Source organism: Meles meles, chromosome 11 (assembly GCF_922984935.1).
Source record: "Meles meles chromosome 11, mMelMel3.1 paternal haplotype, whole genome shotgun sequence".
NCBI lineage: Eukaryota > Metazoa > Chordata > Mammalia > Carnivora > Mustelidae > Meles > Meles meles.
This window is the reverse complement of record NC_060076.1, coordinates 93,406,821-93,413,271: the sequence shown is the minus strand read 5'-3', so window position 1 is coordinate 93,413,271 and position 6,451 is coordinate 93,406,821.

Sequence of the window (6,451 nt, the reverse complement as noted above, 5' to 3'; positions counted from 1 at the left end):
AGCGGTACAAGCCTTTCTCAAGAAACAAGAAAGGTCCCAAGTACATAACCTAACCCTACGCGTAAAGGAGCTGGAGAAAGAACAAGAAAGAAACCCTAAACCCAGCAGGAGAAGAGAAATCATAAAGATCAGAGCAGAAATCAATGAAATAGAAACCAAAAAAACAATAGAAAAAATCAATGAAACTAGGAGCTGGTTCTTTGAAAGAATCAATAAGATTGATAAACCCCTGGCCAGACTCATCAAAAAGAAAAGAGAAAGGACCCAAATAAATAAAATCATGAATGAAAGAGGAGAGATCACAACTAACACCAAAGAAATACAGACTATTATAAGAACATACTATGAGCAACTCTACGCCAACAAATTGGACAATCTGGAAGAAATGGATGCATTCCTAGAGACATATAAACTACCACAACTGAACCAGGAAGAAATAGAAAACCTGAACAGGCCCATAACCAGTAAGGAGATTGAAACAGTCATCAAAAATCTCCAAACAAACAAAAGCCCAGGGCCAGACGGCTTCCCAGGGGAATTCTACCAAACATTTAAAGAAGAACTCATTCCTATTCTCCTGAAACTGTTCCAAAAAATAGAAATGGAAGGAAAACTTCCAAACTCATTTTATGAGGCCAGCATCACCTTGATCCCCAAACCAGACAAGGATCCCACCAAAAAAGAGAACTACAGACCAATATCCTTGATGAACACAGACGCAAAAATTCTCGCCAAAATACTAGCCAATAGGATTCAACAGTACATTAAAAGGATTATTCACCACGATCAAGTGGGATTTATTCCAGGGCTGCAGGGTTGGTTCAACATCCGCAAATCAATCAATGTGATAGAACACATTAATAAAAGAAAGAACAAGAACCATATGATACTCTCAATAGATGCTGAAAAAGCATTTGACAAAGTACAGCATCCCTTCCTGATCAAAACTCTTCAAAATGTGGGGATAGAGGGCACATACCTCAATATTATCAAAGCCATCTATGAAAAACCCACCGCAAATATCATTCTCAATGGAGAAAAACTGAAAGCTTTTCCGTTAAGGTCAGGAACACGGCAGGGATGTCCATTATCACCACTGCTATTCAACATAGTACTAGAAGTCCTAGCCTCAGCAATCAGACAACAAAAAGAAATTAAAGGCATCCAAATTGGTAAAGAAGAAGTCAAACTATCACTCTTCGCAGATGATATGATACTATATGTGGAAAAACCAAAAGACTCCACTCCAAAACTGCTAGAACTTGTACAGGAATTCAGTAAAGTGTCAGGATATAAAATCAATGCACAGAAATCAGTTGCATTTCTGTACACCAACAACAAGACTGAAGAAAGAGAAATTAAGGAGTCAATCCCATTTACAATTGTACCCAAAACTATAAGATACCTAGGAATAAACCTAACCAAAGAGACTAAGAATCTATACACAGAAAATTATAAAGTACTCATGAAAGAAATTGAGGAAGACACAAAAAAATGGAAAAATGTTCCATGCTCCTGGATTGGAAGAATAAATATTGTGAAAATGTCTATGCTACCTAAAGCAATCTACACATTTAATGCAATCCCTATCAAAATACCATCCATTTTTTTCAAAGAAATGGAACAAATAATCCTCAAATTTATATGGAACCAGAAAAGACCTCGAATAGCCAAAGGAATATTGAAGAACAAAGCCAAAGTTGGTGGCATCACAATTTCGGACTTCAAGCTCTATTACAAAGCTGTCATCATCAAGACAGCATGGTACTGGCACAAAAACAGACACATAGATCAGTGGAACAGAATAGAGAGCCCAGAAATCGACCCTCAACTCTATGGTCAACTAATCTTCGACAAAGCAGGAAAGAATGTCCAATGGAAAAAAGACAGCCTCTTCAATAAATGGTGCTGGGAAAATTGGACAGCCACATGCAGAAAAATGAAATTGGACCACTTCCTTACACCACACACGAAAATAGATTCCAAATGGATGAAGGACCTCAATGTGAGAAAGGAATCCATCAAAATCCTTGAGGAGAATGCAGGCAGCAACCTCTTTGACCTCAGCCGTAGCAACATCTTCCTAGGAACAACGGCAAAGGCAAGGGAAGCAAGGGCAAAAATGAACTATTGGGATTTCATCAAGATCAAAAGCTTTTGCACAGCCAAGGAAACAGTTAACAAAACCAAAAGACAACTGACAGAATGGGAGAAGATATTTGCAAACGACATATCAGATAAAGGGCTAGTATCCAAAATCTATAAGGAACTTAGCAAACTCAACACCCAAAGAACAAACAATCCAATCAAGAAATGGGCAGAGGACATGAACAGACATTTCTGCAAAGAAGACATCCAGATGGCCAACAGACACATGAAAAAGTGCTCCACGTCACTCGGCATCAGGGAAATACAAATCAAAACCACAATGAGATATCACCTCACACCAGTCAGAATGGCTAAAATTAACAAGTCAGGAAATGACAGATGCTGGAGAGGATGTGGAGAAAGGGGAACCCTCCTCCACTGTTGGTGGGAATGCAAGCTGGTGCAACCACTCTGGAAAACAACATGGAGGTTCCTCAAAATGTTGAAAATAGAACTACCCTATGACCCAGCAATTGCACTACTGGGTATTTACCCTAAAGATACAAACATAGTGATCCGAAGGGGCACGTGTACCCGGATGTTTATAGCAGCAATGTCTACAATAGCCAGACTATGGAAAGAACCTAGATGTCCATCAACAGATGAATGGATAAAGAAGATGTGGTATATATACACAATGGAATACTATGCAGCCATCAAATGAAATGAAATCTTGCCATTTGCGACGACGTGGATGGAACTAGAGCGTATCATGCTTAGTGAAATAAGTCAATCGGAGAAAGACAACTATCATATGATCTCCCTGATATGAGGACATGGAGAAGCAACATGGGGGGGTAGGGGGATAGGAGAAGAATAAATGAAACAAGATGGGATTGGGAGGGAGACAAACCATAAATGACTCTTAATCTCACAAAACAAACTGGGGGTTCCTGGGGGGAGGTGGGATTGGGAGAGGGGGAGCGGGCTATGGACATTGGGGAGGGGAGGCGAACCATAAGAGACTATGGACTCTGAAAAACAACCTGAGGGTTTTGAAGGGTCAGGGGTGGGAGGTTGGGGCAACCTGAGGGTTTTGAAGGGTCAAGGGTGGGAGGTTGGGGGAACAGGTGGTGGGTAATGGGGAGGGCACGTTTTGCATGGAGCACTGGGTGTTGTGCAAAAAGAATGAATACTGTTACGCTGAAAAAATAAATAAAATGGAAAAAAAAAAGATTTTATTTATTTGACAGAGAGTGAGAGAGAGCACCGCATGTATAAGCAGGGGGAGGGGCAGAGGGACAGGGAGAAGCAGGCTCCCCGCTGAACAGAGACCCCAATGCAGGGCTTGCTCCCATGACCCTGGGATCATGACCTGAGCCAAAGGTAGTGGCTTAATAGACTAAGACACTCAGGTGCCCCTAATTTTATTTTTTAACTATATTTTCTATAATAATCATAACATACATTTAAATGAGAAGATGACACTAAAAACCAAATATTTAAGTAAGCATAAAAATAGCTGTAGAGGAGGGAAGAAGAAAAGGTAAATTCAAATTTTAAAACAAGCAAGGAGTAGAAGAATACTGAGAACATTAAGAAAAAGGAGATTAGGGGAAGGCGGTGCAGAGGGTGAAAGTATTGACAAAGCACATCTTTTGCAAGCTTTTGGGGAAAGGGGTAGAGCTGGGACCCTTGACTCAAGAACTGAGTATTAAGCCAAGTGCTATAAAAGCTACCGGGAGCCAGGAAAGGAGAATATTCTGAAACCCAGGATAGGGACACACATAAACGCGATAAGCAACTGCAGCAGCAGTCCCTAGAAAAAGGCTGGAGAGACCAGGTTCAGGACGCTGGGCTTGTTTTGATCCCACCTGCTGCTGAGCCAACTCTTTAGAAGAAAGCACCGCCTAGTGGGTAAACAATGAAAAGGTGAAGTTACGTGACACGGAATTCCTTGATAGGATGATTATGGGTGAGAAACACTGTAAGAGGTTTTCCGACATCCAGGAAGAGCAGCTATGAGTGAGAGAGCTCCTGCCCCTGCTGGTCTGCACCTCCTCTTGGCTGCTGCCCACCAATATGAACAACAGCCTGCAGGGCCTGGCTCACACTGGCTGCCTGTGTTCAACACCACGCCACACATGCAGATGGAAGTAGTAATCTATCAAAATAGTGTCAGGAGAGTCAAAAGTATCACTGTGCAAGCTTTAGCACAGTCCTAGGATGTCAGTGGCTAAAGAACCTTGGTAATACTGTGATAGGTCACACTGGCCCACTATAAGTAAGCTGTTTAGATAGTAGGATTCTTGTTGATTCTGTTGCAAGTTTAATTATCTAGAAGCAACTCAGCTTTTGGGCCATACAAAATTTTACAATTTTCCTGATTCTCCTTGACATGAGTTTTTTTCATACCTTCCACTTGTTTTTTTAGACCTAACAGAAAGTCTTGTCACCCTTTATCAGCCAATCTGCAGAAACCTTAAAAATGATGTAAAAACATTCCTAATTTGCAACCAGAATTTAAGACAACACTAACAAGCAGTCATCTTTGATGGAGGTACTACTTTCCCAACAAAAGGAGAAGGAAGTTATCAATATAATTACATTGTTTAAAAAAAAACGCTGGAACAAAAATTTTTTTCTACAGAGTAATCGTATATTGTATATTGTAATTGTATATTCTCCATGATGCATTTATCAATGTCCAAGTCAATCATGACTGATTACTAGAACATGAAAAATCATTAGTGTTCACATTCTTCATTTGTTCTGTAATAGTGTATAGTTTCTCTACAATATGCTTTCTCTCAAAAATCAACCCTTTTAATACTAAAGAATCTGTTCTTTTAAATTAATGCTATCATTGCACCAACTGCATTTTAACCTTATTAACATCATAGTGATTATAAAAAGGTTAATTATTTAACCAACATAATTCATTTTATATACACCTAACACCAGATACATACAAAAGTAATAAGTTTTCATTGATCTTGCCAATGTAGACCATGTTAACATTAAACTACAAAACCTGCAGTTTTCTACTTGAACCCAAGTGGCTCTTCTGCCTTGCTGAAATCATGTTTGAAAACAGTCAGGTTTATTACCAAATACATTTGGATTTGGGGGTTCAAATAAAAATTATTTTTCAAGTTAGAGTACTTTCATGTTTCTAGGAGATTCAAGTAAGTATTCTTAAGTGACATAAATGGATAGTCCAGTAGATAAATGAATAAAAAACTTAATGTTTTATCTTAGAAAAGAGCTAGATTGGTAAAGAAACATATTCGGTCACATTGAAGTGATGACTGAGGTCCTACACTGCCATCCAATGACTCAGTTACTCTCATTTTCCATACACACCACTACTCCTAGCCCACTTTTCCTCCATTATTAAAGATGAAAAAGTGCCCCCAAAACATAACCCCTCTACCTCCCTGTGTGAGATATAAGCCATACTCTTCTTACTCCTAAAAGAGTATGTGTCTGTGTGTAACAGGTACGCATTCAAAGGACAGTTTTTGCTGTGCAAGAAATACCCAGCTTTAGTTTTTGTTTTGTTTTGAAGAACGCTCCACACGCACCGTATGGCTGAAACTCACCACCCTGAGATCAAGAGTCACCCAGCCGGGAGCCCCTCTTCTTCAGTTTTAACAAATCGATATAAATCCCATTCTGTCACTGGATCGGGAATCTAGCATCAGACACTATTCTAACAGATTTCCTCCGTTATGCTGTGTTTGGAACCCAGGGTCTTAGCACCAAAGCATGCCGCCCCCATAGTTTTCAATGGCTTCCCCACCAAGACACCGACCACCCGAGTCTGAGTGGTCCCCTCCATTCAGGCGCTTGCCTCCCTCACTGGAGGCCAGCAGAACTGTTTCAAGTGTTCCTCTCCGCATAAGGAATGTTCTCCGTTCTCACAGGGCTCCCCCGATGGAGCTCTGGCTACAGCGACCAGAGTTTGGGCAGTAGCCGTTTTAAGGAAGGTGATGACATGGTGCTAATGAAATCACGCGGGCCTTTGGAGCTCACTGAACGGCGCTCCTGGGTGCCATGGGACAGCAGGGCAACGCTGGGGAAACGGACCACGGAGACGAAGACCGGGGGCGGAGGGCAGAAAGGTGCAGTAGGCGGCACCACACGGACACCACAGGGCCGCGCGCGGGGGACTGTGCGGCGCTCCGGCTCCCCCGCCCCCGCGGCGATCACGCCTCCTCCCCAGCGGCCCCGACTCCCCCCGGTGGCCGCTAGTGCGTCCTCCCGAGCAACGCACCAGTCCGCTCTCCTCCCAAATGACCAAGCGACCCGCCGCCAGCGCGGGGCACTGCACCATCTCTCACCCCCTGGTGTAGCAAAG